This window comes from Phalacrocorax aristotelis, chromosome 5 (genome assembly GCF_949628215.1).
Source record: "Phalacrocorax aristotelis chromosome 5, bGulAri2.1, whole genome shotgun sequence".
Lineage (NCBI taxonomy): Eukaryota > Metazoa > Chordata > Aves > Suliformes > Phalacrocoracidae > Phalacrocorax > Phalacrocorax aristotelis.
Window position 1 is genome coordinate 34,208,416 of NC_134280.1, and position 20,963 is coordinate 34,229,378.

The window sequence follows — 20,963 nt, forward strand, 5'->3', positions numbered from 1 at the left end:
CCCTAGAACCTTTGCAGGAGATCAGAGTTACACATAGTGTTTTTATGCAGATCCTGGGCTCCAGGAGACCCGTTTGTACAGGTCCACTGCTGCTAGAACTCACGCTGCACGCACTTGCTGCCAGGGTGCAGGAAGCCGGGCTACTCTACAAGGGACAGGGAGACAGAAGCCAAGCATGAGTGTGTGGCAAGTAGGAGTTGTGGCCTTTCTAGCAAGGAGCCATGTGGTGTGGCAAGCCCAGGTCAGGAGCAGGGCCAGAGTCAGAGGTCAGGGTCAGAAACAGACTGGTGGTGCAGTGCAGCTTAAATGCTGCTCACAAGGGAAAACTGGGGCCAGACCTTGCTTCCAGCTCTCTTCACAATGACTTTTATCAGTGGAAGAGCTGACCCTGGGCTTGGCCAGCTCAGCACCCCAGGCTGACCTATGCCGCACGCTGCTGCTCTGAGTTGCAGCTGGCAAGCTTGTGCATGCACCCTTGAGCTAGGGGACGCCTGGCAAGAGCAGAGCATGTGGAAACACAACCAAACTCCCAGTAACTTCATGCTAAATAGTTTAAATCTGGGGGGTTTTCCCCTCTCCACTGTTTTGGAAATGTAGCTGGTTGTCTGGAATGCAATCAATGCATACTTGACTTTTGAGAATGATACATACAAAAGTGTTATAGAACATAATTCACTGAAGTCAAGTATTCTTGAATCACACATTTTAGGTAATTGATTGGATTAAATAAAAATCGACTGTAATTATAAAAGTATGGTTTGATTTTGATTCTGCTCTACAATTTTTCCAGTTTTTGAGCTTGATTCTTTGTGGCCCACCTCACTGAGGTGCTTTTCATTTCTCCTTGCTTCTTTGTTTTCTTCTTAACATTCAATGTTTATGTTCAGGAAACCTTTTTCTTCAGTTTTCAGTATGTTATTAATAAATTCTCTCTCTCCCCAGCATCCTTTTCCTCAGTACATTCTTCTCTTGCTTATTACTTTTGGTTTTATTTGTTCTTAATGACCCCAATTAGAAAACAGGAATCATCAACACTTACTTAATCTGGTTTAACCGTGTGTTGAGTCATTGCCTGATTCAACATGCTTAAATTTATTCATTTACTTGAAGAATTGGGACAATAATGATTTGTGCGAGGACTCTGTTATGCTCTCCAAATTAACTACATTTTTGTTTGCCATAAATGGTTTATTTTCAACAGTGGAAAAGCTGCCAGGTGAAATTTAGACACAGTATAAGGCACTGCGGCTGAGTGGGAAAGAAAAATGTGAATGGCAGGACAGTTTACAGTTAGCCCACGCGACTGAAATTGCATGTTAGCAGCTCAGTGTCACAACACCCACTTACTGAAGGTAAATGGAGGGGATGCAAAGGCAAAATATAAAAAAAAAACCCTCAGCTGTTGCAAATATTTGAACGAGCACAATAGATGCTCAGTCATCACACTGTGTTTCATCTACTTGATTACGAAGGAGTGTGCACAATACGGACCTCGGTGCATATTTGTGGCATATCCCAGTAGTCTTACAAGGTTCTTAAGAAGGTCCCAGCAGAGGTGTCATCATTACCTATGTGAATGTCTCACTGTTACATTTGTCTTCCTCACATCTTTACGTACTTCTGAGGCCTCAGTATCATAATTAGATGCCACTCAAAGATCTTTCTAAGTCTGAGGATCTGAAATGACCAAAGATCCATTTTCTGACTTTATTTTATGACTAACTGTAGCTTAGGATCTTTATTCTTAATACTTTGGATATGAATAATTAAATATTTAAATGTACGCTTCTGCATACAATTGCTCGGGGGATCTATTACAGGTTATTTGTATTCATGATCAGTAGCTATGTTACTGAAATCATTTTGGTAGTATGAAATTTTTTCCAACGTCTTTCAACGGCCTCAAGTATTGTATTCACATCATTCTCACGCATATTATATGCTTGTCAAAGCAACCTCAAGCAAGGAAAGCTAATGTTTAAACCATATGGAAATATTAAAAGACTTTAGGGTAAATAGGAGTGCTCCTCACCCAGCAAACTACTTGCCTAAGGGAATGTGGGTATACAACTTCCCTCATGGCTAGCTTTGGTTAACAAGTCAGTCATTTGATGCAAAGTAATTGGAAGGACCGGGTGCTATAATAAATGTTACCATGAATAGGAAACACTAACATGTATAAGGGCATTTGTATAAAATCTAGGACCAGCTCCTCAATGGAAATTTAAACTAAATGATGGTTTCCTCCTACATATTGGCTTAGACATTTTGATTCAAAAATCTGTTCAGCTACACTTGGGGGGTTTCTGAATATTTCTTGATTTAAAATTATATTTATCAGGATAATTCTGTCATTTGACATTTAAGCAAATGAGAGTGTTATATGCTTTCTGAAGCATGTAAATTGGAAGCATCTATGAATGGGTACAGAATACTCATTCATTGACTAGAATTTAGACTGCAATTAACTCAACTAACATTTATTTATTTTTAGGTGCATACCTTCTAATAGGCTGCTTCACACATAACTAATTGAACTTAATATTATGTCACAGGGACAAATGCAAATATATGTGATTCATTTCTTGCCACACAGATTTTTCTAGTGACAAAAAAATACGGTTTGTCTCTCCCTGTCTCTATTAGAGTTTCCATTTTCTATACTCTGTTTACAGTTTGTTGTAAATTAAACAATGTCGAACTGACAAGCTTCAGGATTTTTTCTAAATTTACTGGCTTGTTAGGGGTGAAAAAACTTCTTTTGGGGAAAAAAATGAATGTGCTTTTTCAGCAGCAAGACTTAAATGAAAGCAATTCTCCATGCTGTTAGCATAAATGAATTTGGCTCAAGAGAAACGCAAATTAAAGCCATTGTATACGCTTCTTTTATTAAAGGCAAAATCTGTATTTCTATAAGTTGTTGATGGTGTTTCCACATATTTATATTCATTTTGCTCTCCAACAGATTACACTGAGTTCAATGGCCTAATTCCTACCTGTTTTGCATCAGTTCCGTATTACTTCAAAACTACTGGATCCGATATCAGCTTACAGTAAAGGAACTGAAGCTTCTCTCATCAGGATAAAATCCAAGGGATGGGACAGCACAGAGAAGCCACTCCTCTTCTGTTTAAGGCTTAGATCCCAGTGATGTTAGTGCTGCATTTTGTGGATATATATACAAATCTATTCTTCCAGTATTCTGCCTTGAAAATAAAAATATTCTACTGTGTTAATGAGGTAACCTATGTGAGCCATGGGAAGCGAAGGAGGAGAAAATGTTCACCGTCATTGCTGTTGGGACTCTTAATGCTTCAGGAGTTGATTCAGGATAATTGAATTGCTGTGCTAATAAATCCCACAAGAAGCTACAGATATTTCAAAATACTTCCTACCAAGATAGTCTTACCTGAGATAGTGATACCTGTCTAAGGTCATAACTAAAGTGCCTGACATTCAGGTGTTCTCTGATTATTTTAGTAGCCTCACACACACACCCCTACCCCCCACCCCCACCCCCCCGTATTGTGTCGGTCCCTTTCACTTCCGCTCACCCATTCAGGGCCAACCCCACGCCACTCCCGCCACAACCGTTGGGTCTATGCTTTCCGCTGTGCCACCGTTCCAGTTAGTGCACATTATAGGTCAGGGGCTTTTAAAGCATCCAGGACTGAGCAACTGTCAGACACATAATCCTTGCCTGTACCGTTGAGCATGCAGATCTTTCCAAATACCAACTGCTATTTGTTTTTGTTCTGAAGGGCTTTGTTTTCACCTCATAAGCAAATTTGTGTTTGACCAGCTGATGTGCGGATTGATTCATTTAGTTCTGCGTTTGTGGATTGCACATATTTGCATTTGTAATGCTAATTGCTCCTTCCAGCTGCATAAGAAGCACTAATGTGAACTTTTTCCTGTGTAAAATGCATTGAGTGGTGACTGTTGGGCTGGATGCCTCTTTCTTGATGCTATAGTCCTGATTCATTTTATTGAGAAAGTTAATTGGGTTCAAGCAATAAAACCATTTTGTAGATGCTACAAAATCGAAATTGTAACAACCACATTTTCAAGTGAGGAGGTATTGTTAACTCCTTCCCCAACTAGAAAGGCCAGTTTACTAACACCCTCTAGCAAACAGCTGTTCCATACTAAAACTATTCAGTGTTAAAAAATTGCATTGACATCTATATAAAATACTTTTTCTGAATTTTCATTTCTCTCAAACATTAATCATGAATATTCTCATGGCGATCCAGATGGGAACCAACGTTGACGTGACAGAATTTCTCTGCCAGTCCAAATACAGGGATTTGCCTAAGTGAAATTACGCTCTAAGTTTGGTGTAAAGCTAGACAGGTCAATGTAGAAAAGGAAAATATGAAAATTCATTATTCCTATGCAGTACTGAAAAAAAAAATAGCATATGACAAAATTACATAATGTGGCATATCATGGTTATTATACTGTACTGTTAAATAATGTTTTATTGTTTTCTTATTAAAATGTCATTGACAGGTACCTGAAAGAAAATGCATAATGATAATAAGACAAAATAAGGAAGTTAAACAAAATATTTGGATATTTTTCTGACAAGAATTTTCAAGATTCAGAGGTAAATGCAATCATCTTGTACAAGAAGTTGATGAAACAGCATTTTGCTACAGAAAGCTGTTTAGTCAGAATATCTGACTAGCTTTATCCAGTGATTTCTAGATAATTATTGCTAGGCCAAATAAAGTTGATTTTTGCAGACATAATATGTGGGAACTATGACAGAGAGAGATAAAAAGTGCAAAGGCATTTACAGGTCCTGAAATCTGATTTAGTGGGGTATTTAGCCATGCGCATAAGCACATGAACTGCAATGATCTGTGGCAGTATTCATTTGACTAAAGGATGTGGCTTAAACGGGAATATACAATTTGGGAAGAAACTGCATGAACATAGATAATTGATGTAAACTTTAAAAATATGACAGCTGCAGAGAAGAACTACTGATAAAGTTTATTCAGAAACCAGTAGAGAACGCGCTTCTTTCTAAAATTATAAAAGCGTATTTATTTGTGCCTAACCTCTGCCTAAGGCTTTCTGAGGTGCAGCCTGGGGAATCATCTTCAGTTAAATCCAGATGCAGATGAATCTTTCAGATAATCACACCTCATCCCCACTACTCCTCTGACTCGATGAGCTGAGAGGAGTAGTTGTTCCAACCTGACTTGTTTTCCTTTGGAAAATCATTCCGGATTTTGAATCCTATGGCTCTGTTTGGCAAAGGGCAAACAGGCTTAGGATCCATCTCCTTTTACCTTTTTGTTTTGTCTTACTCAGCTGTGAAAAGTAAGTATGTGCATGTGCATATGTTTGGGTGTGCAGGCATGTGAGCAGATGATTCGTCTTGTTCACTGTGAAGGCAGGTGTGAAAAATTTGAAGACAAAGACTGCTTTTCTACAAAAATTCGATACTAATTTCATAGAAAATCACTAAAGAGCTGGTTAATGAGGAAGATCACTTAATGTTTCCAAATTGGATTGATGGAGTTTACCCTGTGCCCTTAATCCATTATGTATTAAGGAAAAATGGCTAAAGTTCTCATCTTAATGTTTTGTTTACTCCCAGTCCTTAAATTTCAAGGCTGTCATCAGTGCAGTGTAATTTCCTTTGTTTCTTTGTGTTAATAGTTCAGTGTAAATACTTTGTCTGGTTAACACCAAAGTAAAAAGAAGTCTCCAACGGTATTACAGTAGAAATCTATGGGCAGAAATATAATTAAGTAAGCAGGAAAAGAGAAAACAGCATTGTTTAAGGGTTTCAGAGTTGTAAATCTAAAAACAAGGGAATGAGGATGATGGCATCCACAAGCGGCCAATACGATCTGATGATTATGTAATTGCTGGAACTTACAAGAGGTGACAAAAATCTCAAAGACATAGATTAAATGCTTCTGGATCTGAATCCTGATTTCCCCAATGTATAGCTGTTTGCAGCCTCTGTTCCAATTCCCATCCATCTACAACAAAAGATGAAATTACCAGAAGGGCTTTCCTTCCAGCCTGATTAAATGGAGCAGTAAAATAGACAACATAAATGGTAATACATTATAATTACAAACTTGTTTCAATGTAATAATCTAAGGCATAATTTGTTGCATAAATCCTATTTCAGGGAAGCACTTAAGCATATATTTAAGTCCTTCTATATTGACACAAGGCCTTTAAACATATACTTCGGTTGAAATGTGGGATTAAAGTGAAATTAAATATAATATTGAAGTCTCTATGCAAACTTACAGTAATTTTTTTAGGAAGGTTTTTCCAAGTAAGGATAACTCTTAGGAGCTTTTTATTTTGTCTTGACTTAACATTGATTTCCTGATCAAGAATCAATATAAACAGTTATCGATGGTATTTCGTTTCCATCTTTCTGCAAAACTGTTTGGATGGACCAGTGGAGTGTTTTTTTCTATTGCTTTCAGTGTTACAGCATTTTATAGTCCTTTCTTTTAAAAAGAAGAATTTCTTTGCTCCTTGCTGATCTCAGTGCACAAGAGTCATATACTAGTAGGCTGAGGAGGAAATAGACTTTTCAAAAGATTCATATTAGTGTATTTCAAAAGAAGTAATTTACACTGTTGTGCAAATTGGTAAATTCCTTTTTTTTTTCCCCTGTTGATTTCTACACATCTTCACCATAACTGGACATGAGTTTTGAAGATATGTGTCATTGAAAATTTATGATTCCAAATAGGTGTTTTGAGGTGCCAGATTAAGAGACAAGAGATTTTGCTATTGCATGTCAGGTGTCTTCCTCTGAAAGGATAGAAGAAAGCATGAGACATGTATGTTATTTAGAAATCAGTGCCAAAGGCTCTGACAAAGGTTAGTTTGCAGACATATCCATGGAGGAAACATCCAGTTCCTAGTCTCTTAGTGCTGCATAAAATAAGCATTTGCACGGCACATGGCCAGTAGCAACTTGTGCTTACAAGTCCATGTCAAATAGCTCCAAATGCAGGTCTCTTCCATAGGTCTTTGCTCCCATGAACAAGGGATGTTGCAGTGTCCTCCTTACCCCTCCCTTCTACCACACCTTTCTTCTGTAACTGCATTTCCCCAAGTTTTCCTTCCTGTAAAAACATTTTAGAAGACAATTGCTTAAATGAATAAGGTACCTAGTAATCAAAAACATGCCCCCAATCAGAGCTGTTTTTCTTTCAAGAGACTGATAATTTATTTTCTTTTCAAATCACATCACATCAGAGAAAAAGTCATGAATTATATTCTCCTATGCCACTAGAACTTACTGTAATTTGTATGTAACTCCCTGGAAGATGTGATATTTCATAAATCTGTGTCTTGACAAATTATTCTGTCTAATTTACTCCTCTGTCTTATACTTGGCTCCTTTCTGATTCTACTTCTCTGATCCTGCAAGTAGAAATGAGAGAGGAACTACCCCTGATGACATAAGGAAAAATAAACTGAAATTAATAATCAAACTAGCATAAAATAAAATTAATATTATAAATATTAGTTTAATTTGCAACAAAAAACCTGTCTGTAAATAAAGATGCAACTTACCAGATAGAAATCTGTGTTGATATTGCTTATATATAGAAGAGCTAAAAAATTACATCAATTTTGTAATTATAAAGGTGCTTTTGATTTTATTTTCTTTCTTTACGTTTTTCACATGCAAGTGTAGCATGTTTTTGCACGCCTGTTCTTAGCATTTGAGGAGTTCTTTTTTTTTTCTTTTTTCGTTTTCCCCCTTTTTGTGTTGTTTCCACTTGAAGTCTTAGGAAAACTAACTGAAAAAGATAAGAAACTAAAACAGTACTGATAACGATCCCTTTAATAATAGTTATAGTGGAACATGAGCTGAGCATCGAAAATGTTACTTTGAAGTGTTTTTTACTAATGTAGTAGCCAGTGGGTATGACAGGAAAAGAATGAAAAGCTTACACACAGCACTTCAAAATTTCCCCACTCACTTTTGTGCTATTTGGACTTGGAAAAAGCCTTTCTCTAACCAAAAGCAGGGCCTCTATTGTACATGTATAAAGTCTACATATATATGTAGGGATTTTCATATATACAAAATATGTATATATAGACATAGACATGCATATGTGATACGATTATACATATATACACACATACGTGTGTCTATATATTTACATAAAAGTTTATATACACTTAATGTTTCTCTCTGTATTCAAGGATTTCTTATGTAGAAATGCAGCAGTAGTTTGAGAACCTTTCTGACTCTGTTCCCGCCTGCGGTCAAAGTGCTGTGGCACTGAGCCGTGCCATAGCTAAACATCAAAACAATATAGAAATTTAAAAATAAAAATATTATGAAAAGAAGTGATCTGTTCTTTATCAGATACCAAAAGTATTTAAACCTTTGTTTAAACACATGTGCTTCCTTACAAGCATATGTGCATGTGTGCATATAAGGCAAAGAACAAGAACACTTCAAATGTAACAAATATATGTTTTATGGCTGTTCAAATCTAGCCTTGATAAATTGGAGTGAGTTCCACCATTGATTTCAATAGTACCTGGCTTAGGTACTATTGAATTTAAGATTTAAGTCTTTCATAAAATTCAGACTTTAATAACTTTAATTCCCTGATGGCTGCAGAGTTGCTAAGAAAGCAGCATTTGACTTTATGCTATGAACTGCCTCAGGATCAGCCACTGAACCAGAAGGACTCTGTGCTGAGAGCACGAGGGATGCCTACCTGTATATGTTCACCCCATCTTGTGTTATATCAGCCAACATCATCTACAATGAGTCACAACTTTCAAGAGTAAAGGTTTTCTTGTCAGTACACCAACAAAAAGAACCTTGTGAGAAAACACTGATTTTAATAATGAAGCTCTTCCACTGCTATTCAAATTTCATTTTCTATTTGGGAATAGAGGCTAACATGCCAAGTAGTTTGTGTATTACTTGGCATGTATATATAGAAAAGCTCTAATCTGCTGTCTAGAGGCTAAAGAGTCAGTGTTGTTCTTGCACTTACTTCTGCTGGAGCTGTTTAAGTTTCTATAAATAGTTCTGCATTCTGAATAAAAGAGGAAGGATTTGGGGGCCCTGTGGTTAGGAAGCTTACCTGGCATGTAGGTGGCAGATTGAGGTTCACATCATTGCTCTAATGGGAATGAAATTGCTTACAGAGCCTGGAACAGCTCCAAGATGAATGAGGTGGTCTGTGATTAGAGCAGTTAGTTACCTGGAACGTGGACAGTGCAGCTTAAGCTATCAGAGTGTGAGAGGTTCATTTCTTCCTCTGAACCATAGTGAGCCACAGCCACTGGATCTCTGATGTTCTGGGGTGGGGATCAATCTCTTGCTGTCTCAACTCCAAAAATGTAGAAGCCTCTTTTCATTCCAAAATGGAAAACAAAGAGGTTTTTTTGATACAATGTTTTTTCCCTAGTATGTCCCTCCCATCTTTCGTAATGATCTCACTGAGAAACTGCTCACGCTGTGCCTTTGTAATCCTTGGCCTTTCTGAAATATGTGAGGTGAGACCTATTTTGGAATCAGATCAGCCAACTCTAATCACACAACTATAAGAGAAACTTATTGTGAACTAGAGTGACACTATAACACTCATGCTCTGCTTGAGATGCTGTATGATTAGTTTTCTATCTGGGTTATAATGATTTGGCAGACACCTCTAACACTGTAATCAGTTCAAAACTTAATGCTGTATTAGCTAAAACTTACAGCAATCAACCCAAAACAGAAAATGCTCAGAAATCAAGAAAAAGAAAATTAATGAGGTGGTTCTGTGTTTCAGTAAGTAACGTTATTAGAAGCCAAAACAGCAGGGAAGATGCATTGTGGGAAGAGAACGTTCATAGGATCTATCCAGAACTTATGCCATCCTGTTTCTATTGACCCTTATTCTGGTTTAACCACTTCTCGGGGTCCATGTTTGCAGTCTTAGTTTCTTATACAATCATAAATGGTCCTAAGAGCACAAGGTAGACTTTGTTTAAAATCCAAATGTGTCACTGGGCTATTTGGATTCAGAACAAAACGGAATCCACACTGTTTCTTTTTCCATAGTGGCTAAAAGCAGGGAATTGAAACACTTTGAAATGCATATCTAAAGTAAAATACACACACACACATATACTTACTTTCAGCAAGTATGAAATTTTTATTTGCAACCAGAAGATGGCTCTGCAATCAAGCCGGGCAAGCTGAAACCATAGAGATGCAGCACTCAAAATTTTTTCTTTTATTCTTTCAGTTCCCTTCTTCCTCAGTGGAAACGCTACAGTTCCTGTAACCAGTGGTTTTGCAAAAACTTTTTTTTTCCCATGGCGAAGACTCACTTTCCTCAAAGTCCTTTTTGTTTTTTATTACAATAGGCCACAAAGGCAGAACAGTCTGATGGCTTCAACCAGCTTCCACTGAAGTCAGCTGGTATATCACTGCTGATGTCACTGGGAACTGATTTAAAACGAATACAAGCTGCCTGAAAGATCCTTTGCTTAAATCCCTGTGGGTGGTGTGGATGTCAGATTCCTACACACACCAGTCTGTCACGACCTGAATGAATGTCTTGCTGATGATTGCTGAAAAGCTATTAATGGCTGGTCTTTGACATTACACAGGGTTGTTGTTCAGAGGTGGTGCTGAAGAAGACATGTCATAATTTTCTTGTTTAGAATAGGATACCTGGCTGTTGGCGTTTTAAAATTTTGTAACACTATGAAAAGTTTATATTACCGTATGTGTCTTGTATCTGTCTTTGCCCCTTTAATAAGTTACTAATGGCTGTAGCACTATTTCTAAAGGATGCATGGAGTAACTTCTCACATCCTTGACATAAACCTCTGAACAAAGCCCACATGTGGAAAAGCTAACATTTTTTTCCTAAACAGGGATGTTAATTGGCAAGAAATTCAGTGAAATCAATAAGGTAACTCCATTGTGAGCCTCAGCTTAAATCAAAACAAGGTCTACCATATCTTTTCTTGGCATTTGCTTTGAATTCCTACTGTAAAAGAAAAAGAAGGAAATTATAGGTGCTGTCTGCTTTACGAGAATTTTAACATGTGGAAACAAATTGGCTGTTGTGTACATTCTCCTGCTGTGCTAGTTGTTTTAAAATTTCAAAGTACTGATTATGGGGAACTCCTGGGTGTTTTTATTTCTGTGGTAGAAGGCTATAGAGGCAAGAGAAAATATCCTTAACAATCGTTTGGGTTTACATTAATATGTAAACACTGAGCTAGCTTTGTCGATGTACCCTGTTTTAAATATCGAGGTATGGGCCTAGTTAAACACTGTTGCTCTATTTTTCTGTTAGTTGAAATCCATTTCAATGTCACTTCTGTGGAGTTATAATGTAATGAAGTAATGCAGCAGAGAATGAGGTCAATTCACTTTTATATACATGGAGCCTCAGACAGAAAGATAATGCTTTTATTTTGTTTTTTATCTTTTTTTTTTTTAACCTGTGCTCAGTGTAATTAAATGGAATTTATCCTGACAAGTTTGTCCTAAAGGACAGGTGGAGCTTTCAGGATCTCAAACTGCTTCCTTGTAATTTATTCATTTCATTATGAACCTGCAACCCACCAGGGGTGTGACATAATATTATAATATGTAATGTTCCCAAGTACTAGATTTTCATTTGGCTCTCTGATTTACCTGACAGATGCAGGGGGGAAAAAAACACATGTAGCTGGAAAAATCCCCATGGACTGTACATATGTGACTGCTAAAATGCACAGGTTATTTCAGATAATGCTGACATTAACTTATGTTGGAAATGTTCCCTTCTGATTTGACTTTCTCTGGTGAAATAAGATGGTTTAGTGTTTTATTTCTGAATCTGCTTCCTGTAATTGTGCTCTCCCAAAACAAATGTATCTCAGATCTCAATATCAACTGCTTTCACAAAAGATGTGTGCAATAAGTCTTTCATGAAGCTGTGGGTTGCCTTTGCTCTCACAGAAGTTATAGAAACATAGATAGACGTTACAAAAGATACTACTTATTTGTAATCCAGAATATATGCAGGATAATAGAAGCTTTCCCCTCCAAAAAAATGGAACTGAATTTAAACCTCTAGTGCTGTTAGGCTAATGTTTTTCAAAACCCCTTAAGTTTAAGCCTTCTTTCAGAAAAAGTTAGATGAAGACAATAAGGCTTCTTCATTCTACACTCCTCAAGTATTGCTGGAAAGCTCATATTAATGGAACTAGTTATTTTGTCAGTCTTTTACTAGAGGAAAGCAGACACTGGCTCACCTATTATCTTCTTCACTAATAGTTATGTATAATAATAATAATACGCTTATACAAAAAGAGTAATCGCTGCAAGTCTTTGTCCATTAAAATGTGCAACAGTAATTCAGCCTTTTGGTTACTGCAGTATCTTGGATGATGTGGTAGTCTAAACAGTCCCCAGTAAGATTCTCTATCATAAAGTGCCACCGAATATCAGTGTATTTTCATAATATAAAATCAAACTGTGGGTGCTAGATCGAGATAATTTCTTTTTCCGTTCCTCCTTGTTCCCTTTGTAATTTATATTATGCCTTTTTCTGGAGAAAATCACCAATGATAAAATTAGAAGGGTCCAGGGTGATTGGTTCCCCACTCATGTCAGAGCTACTGTTATACAGGTCTAGCAAATTCAGTGGGCTTAGTCTTAATTTGCTTTAAAAGTTGTTTATATGTCACTTGTTTTACAAAGATACAGAATATGAATGAATGGACGTGAGTCAAGCTTCAGCCACTCAGAACACCATTTTAGCCTCTCAAAAATTCCCTCAAATCATCACTGATTGCAATCGACGTGTTCAGTCTGATCCACGGCAGAAAACAGCCTTACAGAACACGTTAATTTCTTCCTCTAAAAGGATCAAGTTAATTTTTGGTCAAACTAGAATAGAGTTTAGGTAGGGTATTACACCTGCTGCTGGGGTCAAATGTGATGCCTTAAGCCTCATGAGCTATTAAGCAAGATTTTTACTCAGACTGCAGGTAAGCAGTTTGTTGATAGCTCTTTTCATTCTTAATGCAGAAGAGAAAAGTGCTTATGTAGAGCAGAGAAAATTGCAAAAAGCAGATGTTAGGGTTAATGAACACCTTAAATTCAATTCAGAGTAATACATACTATACTACACACTGCATAAGCTGAGGATCTGTAAACAAAATACGCTACAGGTACCTGTACAGCAATGGCTAATACTTGCTTTCTTCCCGAAACACCTGCTCAGAAATATATCAGATAGCTAACTTTTATCAAGAATAGCAGTTGCCATTTTTCCCCCTGTTTATGCAGCTTTATAGCCTAATTGGAAGCCTTTAGGTTCTAAAGTTGTTGCCATTACTATGAAATCGTTCTGGAAGCTTTGCCATCTCCATGGCAACTGGCCTACATATGTTAAGCATTTTGATACAACACCAATATTTGATGGTACTCTTAATTTGAGATATTAATTTAATATATTGGTGTTTTACACTGGAGTTTACATGGTTTATCTTTTTGCTATAATCATGAGAAAACCTTGATACTGAATAATGGCTTGCTAAAGCATAGCTCACAGTGAAGCAACTATCACAGGATGAATTAGCATGGACTAAGGAACACACAGTCTCGCATTTGACAGACAGGATATGAAAGCACTGACTTACGTAGCTCATGTAGTACAATGTTTTAGTGGGTCTAGGTAACCTCTTTTAAGATAAGTCAGTAGAATCTTTTCCAGCTACATAAATGTTGCAGGGACAATTCGCCCTGCCTAGGCAGATGCCACAGAAACCAGCAGCTGCAGTCACCCAAGCCAGAGGTGTTTTTTCCTAGCAAAATAGTCAGAGAAGAGTTTGAGGCAGGACCAAACCCAGCTACTAACACGTAATGTGGGGTGCAATGCTGCAGAGTACACTCTGGTGTGCGCAGAAGGACCTTGTGTTGGGTCTGATGAGCAGGTGTCCGGGCAGTGCTCTAACCCTCATGGTAGGACAGAGAGGTGGGACTCAGGTGAGCATTCCTCATGTTTCATGCAGAGCAGCTGTCTATCTAACAATCCTCGGACAAAAGCCAGATCTAACAAACTGGCACAAAGATGGCTGCTGTCCCTAGAAAAACCCATTTCAACTATCCGTGTGTGTGGGTGAGGTAGGACCTGTGTTATGCCCATGGAGCTAAGCCAGACAAATGAACTGTACCAGGTAACAGCCCAATAGAGATCGATTTTCCAAGGCCAAGGAGAGTCAGCTACAGCCGCGAGGATTTCCCTGTAGCAAAATCATTATACACTTGCATGGGGCTATGAAAAAGCCCCATTGATCTCAGCATTCCAAATACTTATTTTATCCGTATCTTTCTGAATGAACTTGTAAATAATGTGCACTGTAGTGGAAATGTGAAATATTACCCTGCTTCAAAGTGTATTAATCTATCCTGAACTTTTCAGTATATTTGTTATTAATGCCATTGTAGACCAAAGGCTTTGTGCTGGGATAGGGGTGGAGATGAGGAGAAAATGCAGCAGTATTTACAAATAGATTCTGCAAACTGTAGTTCAAAAGAGATGACATCTTCTGTAATTGCAGATGAGTATTTTCTTATTTGTTTTCTGCCAGAAATATATTAAATTATACTCATTGCCCCTAGCTAGTCTGTAAGCCTTTTTTCTTGCTGGCCAGAGTCCCATTCCCAGCAATCCTTTAAATTCCTCATTTTTCATGCAACTACCTTGATTATCTATGCTGTTAGTGAGCTCAGTGGCTTTTCGTTGGTAGGATGGATCCCAAGAGTATAATTCTTTTTATTACATTTCACCAACGTGTGATAGAATATTTCTTCCTCTTTGGAGGTCAGAGAGAAATGATCTATTTACTTCCTCCTAAATGGAGGATAATTCTGTTTTTGCTTGGCACTGAAACTCTTCTATCAGGCACCTTCCTGGAGACAATACTATAAAAGCCAGATTTTTAGCAGATTTGAACACTTTCTGCAGTTCCCCATTGAAATATCGAATTAGATCTGAAAAGATTTTCTTCTGCACTAGTGTCATTTTAAGAGTGCTTTATGTCAGGGCCTTTGATGCCAAATTTCATCCCACAGTGAATTCTTACATGTAAACTCTCAAAAGCAAATTTTACAATAGACTTACTAACTGGCCCTTGGTTCCAGTAGTGCTGCTTGCAGGCTCAGTTAAAAAGCAGGCTCGATGGGTATAAGACCATAAGCACATACTCTTTTTAGAATACAAACCTTAAAGCTTCTCTGTAATTTCTACTCCCCTGAAGCTGCATTCTGCTCTTGCCAAACATATATGTTAAGAGGACGAGTATACCTCTTATTAGGAAATGTGAATGAAATGAGGAGTGGATTGTGCTGATTAAAACGCAAGCATACATTTCTGTATACTGCAGCTGATAAACTGAAATTACTTGGTGAGCTGGGGATTGAGAATGGATGAATACAACTGCCTAATTGAGATTTTTTTTTTAAATCATTCTGAAAATACTTGTGGCTCCCTCCTTCTGCCTCCTCTGAGCCTTCATGCTTTTAAATGGTAACCAGTTTTGACTTGATACAGTCTCACTGAAATCAGTGGAGAATTTTAATTAAATATAATAGTGTTTAGAACAGGATCCAAATGCTTAGTATTGGGAAGAAAAATTAGAAATCTTTGTGCAGTTTTCAAATGAGTTTTCACTCCATAAATGCACAGGAACTCTGAAACTGTGGGTGTTCTCCTGATATATAATATGGCATCATACGACCTTGGTGACCAACCTCAGGCAATTAAAAGCTTGTCCTCAACAGTGGACAATGAAGGCAACAGCTGATCTAGTTGGTAGTTCCTGAGCTTCCTGTGACTTAAACCAGATTTGAATAAATCACTCACTGAAGAGTTTCATTTTCCTTTAAAAAAAAAAATTTCACAAAGTTTTTAAAATCTAGATTTCTTCATGAAAAAATCAGAGTTAATAAAAAGGTGTAACTTTGCAAGCTATGTGGTTTGCTTTGGTTCATTTTTTCAGGTATGAGAAAACAAAAACCAAAAAGCTTTTACTTTCTTACCTAAGATCCACTCTTCCAGTTTTATTTCTCCTTTCCTGGTAGATATGCATATATAAAATTTAAGATGAAACTTTTGAAAATCAGTACCAACTTTTTAAATCCGGTGAGTGGAAACATACTAAATAAATAATGCATAAATATATTGCAGCATATTTATCATGGGATTGTGAGGCAGGTTAATCTATAATATGAAAGATGTGTCTCTTGTCCAGTTCCAATAAGGCCAAACTAACTGCCCTTGCTTACAGTAACCGGTAAAGAGTAGGTTATAAATGGTTAGTATACATCAGGATGATATAAGGTATAGCTATGCAACAGCTTATACTATTGCAGCCTTTATCTCTGCTGCATGCATACGTTCTGTGGCTTAAAAATCATGCTTAATATTAATACAACTCCCATGGGGAATAGAAATAGAATGCTATAACTAAGTAATGCAAATATATTTATGAACTCATTTTCTTTCCAGCATGTCATATTAATAATTACCATCTTTCTCTCATTTAATATTTAAAAACAGCAAAAATAGTGAGAGTAGAATTTACACCTATTTTTACCTATATCCAAAAATAGTTGGCAGTGTCACTACGTTGTTTTTTTCTTTTGAAGACACAAATCTGAAACCTAGCAAGATCACTTCTTAACTGTTTAATACCATGTTGAAAGTCCTAAAAGGAGACATGGTCACAGAGGGAGGGGGACGTATTCACATGTGATGTCAGTATCACAAAATCATACTGTTTATGTATATCTGGCATCTCAAATTTACATGTCATTCTCGTTAAGGATAAAGGTACAGCATCAATGTTACACTTCATCTGTGCCACCATGGGACACTACTGATAGATGTAGTGCTGCTCTGCTTGCTCCTACGCATCCCATTTACTTTCAGAAAGATTAGCAGAAATGCAACCACAAGAGCAGCTGGGTTCAGCTTGCTGAACTGTTGGGAAAATTTCCTTTTGAAAAAATGGTAGGCTTTTGATAGATGGACAAGGCAGGGGAAGAGGAGGGAAGAGCTCAGACACCCTTGGTGTTTGACTGCTGTTGCACCAAATTGGGTGAATGTAAAGCCAAATCCTAAGATGAAAACAAAATGACCCAATGTTGTGGAAACATTGTGTTATAGAAAACACAACCATATATTTCACTTCAAAACCAGTGCTTCTGCAGCATTTTTGCTACAAAATGGATGAAAAAGTCTTCCTCTTGAGTGGGTCTTTTTTATCCGATGGCTCAGTATGGTTCTTTTTAATATATAGTACCCACTGAAACAAAGCAGAAAACTTCACTTTGCAAAAAATATTGATGTTCCAAACTTAGTATTTTGTCCCACATGCAAGAACTTTCAGATATTTGACAGAAAAAAGAGAACAGCCAATAGTTCAGAGTTAAAGACTTGGGGAGAGATAATGGACTTTATTATGTTTGATTCTGCGATAATAATTCATTATCAAATTGCAAAACTATCTTCAATGCAATATTCTAATATGGAGGCTGAAACTCTCTGAAAAAAAAATGAGGACATGGCCAGCAAGTCCTGCTATGACAAATTAAGGGGATGTTTACAGATGTTTGACACTACAGCTGCTTACTGTTTGGCACAAAATACTGGTCTTTTAAAATCATTTCTGCCATAGAAAGTCAAATTTAGATATGTCAATATGAGGAACATACACAAAACGCATATTGACAAGCAGAATGTATGATATCTAAGAAACCTCAAAATAAATGAAAAAGTGTTTGTGAAAAAATAATCATCATAGAAAAATTTATAGAAGTGTTTTATTTGGAACTGATCCTGAAGGTGGTTATAATAACAACTGCTATTAAGTACAGCAATGCTCAGAGCTATTTGTTGTTGTTGTTGTTAATGATGAATATTGATAATCATTACGCATGTTTTTCTGAAGTGCCAAAGGGAACCAGAACCCTGTTTTCCAAGGTACTGAACAAGCATGTAGAGACTTTCTAACCCTGAGTAGGTCTTAATAATTAGTTATATTTAAAAAAAAGCCAAAACATCCTAACCCAAACTTAAGCAGGTGCAGTATTTGTAATTACTTGGAAGTTTTTAGGACCTAGGTTTTACCTTTTGCAATGTAGGGTTGCACCTCTGAGCGGAGAGTTTGTTCGTTTACTTCTGTCTTCAGACCTGTGCGGTGAAAGGTTGATAAACTTACTGCTTATCAAGAGACCACTTCTTATCTGTTTTTTGGAGCGTGAGACTGTAAGGAAAATACCTAAATATGTCACTTCACTGGCACTGCTTGCATATTTAACTGATAGATGGACTGAAATAAGGAAAATTCAGCTTTCAGTGGAGAAAATAACTAGGAATATAGAGTAAGAATTCCAGTAAGAACACCAATTTGCAAGAATGCTGCCATCTGTAAAAGGACAACAGTCAGCTTGGATGGGAGATTTCCCTACCCTCCACTTGATTAGTAGCTGCAAGTAGCAGTGTGACCAGGGTTCCTACCACGACCTTTTACAGAAGTTAGCTTCCCTCTTGTTTGAGGTATTGGATAGATTATTTCTGCTTGTGGCGTAGGAAATCTTAGACAATTTATTACAGGTTGAAGCAAAAAGCAGTGATTACAAACCTAAGAGTAAATCATAATTCTGACAGTGAGCTTCCTTTGGAAAACAGCATATCGTTTCATTTTATTACTTGTTCCATCAAATAACATGGAAGATGTTAATACAAGGTGATATTTGTCACAGTACATCACCCTGGAGATTGACAAGAATCAGAAAGGAAAACAGCAAAGCAAACTAAGCCCCTGAACTTATAAAGGTACCTGCATGGGCAGAGAGAGAGTGATGTCAGAGTACAAACAAATATACAAATGACAGCATCGATCCTTTTGCAAGACTGGGACAAAAACGTGTTGAAATGACAAGAACTAAATGCGAAAAGGCATGCTTACAGTAAAGTGTGAACTATTTCTACTGCTTGCCCTGAAAACAATGAGTCCTTTGTAACTTCTTTTATATAAGTAGCCTGCAAAACATGAAATACTTTCTAGCTATCTAGCTCATACTATAAATATTTATATTCAGAATGAATTTCACAAGAGAGGGAGAAAATACATTATAAAATATGAATACCAGTTTCATTTTTTCATGGTAATAATAGATGAAAAATTCCATCATAAAAAAAAGAATTGATCAATGAAACTCTTTGCATATTCTTGAGTGGAATTCTTTGGAGATGCAAAGTCAATGAAGTTTGCCTTTATTTCTTTGCCTTTTAACTCTGTGATGATTCCCATTTTATCAATGGTCATGGCGACACACAGCTCTAGCAGATTTTTGTTATAAACAGCTGACTGTGAAGCAGAAGCTTAGCGGATACCATATCCACTGAGCAAGCTGTAGTGGCTGCTAGTGAACTGGTGAAATCGGGTAGCAACTATACTGACTCCGGTTAGAGGGGCCTAGCCTCTTATCTCATTTTGAATCCCTTTGTATTTGTTCCTTCACAGGGAATTATAGAATTCAGATATTTCTTGAAAGAAAAAAATATCTATTGCTTTAATCTGGCAACGCAACCATTTCCTTTGGAGATGCTGTTAGATCTTGTACTGTGAGATAATATCTGTGTTTGATCTTTTCCTACCATTCTGACAACCTTTCTTCATTGTGAACATTGATGGCCTATTACTCTTGTTTACTGTTTTTTACAACCAATTATTTTGCTAGAGGATCCTCTCTTCTATTGCCTGTAAGGAGGGATCTTGCCAGAAAATGCAAGAATTTTCTGAACCACCTTTATTCGTGGTTTTGTGGGCTCCTTCAAAAACCACAAGCACTGACTTGGAGAAGAGGGAAGAAAGTAATATAAACTGTTCTATTACACAATATGGGTCTACACAGGATTATTCTGTTCTGAGGGTGGTTTTTCTTATCTGATTGTCTGGTATTTACATAAGACTTCTTTCAGTCTATAGTAATGTGCATCCACCTTGGAACCCTTTTGTTTAGACCAGTTGCACAATTTCCAATTGTTTTCATACCAAAGTGGATTTTAAGCAAGAGGTTAAGAGGTCCACAATAGAGCTGCTGTGTGGATACCACCTGATCCTGGCTATTTGTTACTATTCAAATTATTGATTTGTTTTGGAGTATCTTCCATTGGCCTTTCAACAGCTTCATCTCCTCAGAAGACTCTCTCTAGCGTGGGAACCTTCCTAATTACCTCTTTAGAAAACAACAATGAAAATAATTAATGTAATTCTCCTGCAATGGCCTTTGGTTGTTTCTTTTTTTGGTTCTTTTACACTTCTAGTTTCTATGAGTCTCTCTCAGGACTGTGAGCATGTTTTGCCACACCTGGGGGTTTAGCTGCCAGGGCTCAAGGCCAGCTCAGATAGGGTGCAGGAGTGTGGTGGTGAGATGGTTCAGTGGAGGTCAATGCCTCCTCTGCTCCCCACGTGCTTTTAAGCTTAGGCTATCACTGTTGCTTTCCACTGTGTTGCAGCTATCCCTGCACCTTCTATCCCTTGATCCTGACCTGATACCTTGGCTCCCCTGCTTGACCACAGATCACCCCCCTTACCACAGACTTGGGGGTGACACCTTGACAACCAGCTGCATGCCCCATCCCTGTCCCTGCCCTGCTCACATCCTGCAGGGATACATTCTTGCTGGCCCTTGTTCAGTCAATCTGGCTGGGATGCTCGGCTTTTGGCATGCCTTTTATGAATTTAGCAGGCTGTTCGTCAAAATATTTTTTGCAGACTTTTTTTTACTCCTAATAATTCCCCATGCTCTGCTGTTGACACATGCAGCATTTGAGGGGTATGTTTTGTAGACTCTGCTTTGATCACTGCTCTATGATTACTTTCATGCAGCTTTTTAACTGGAGACCAACACAGAG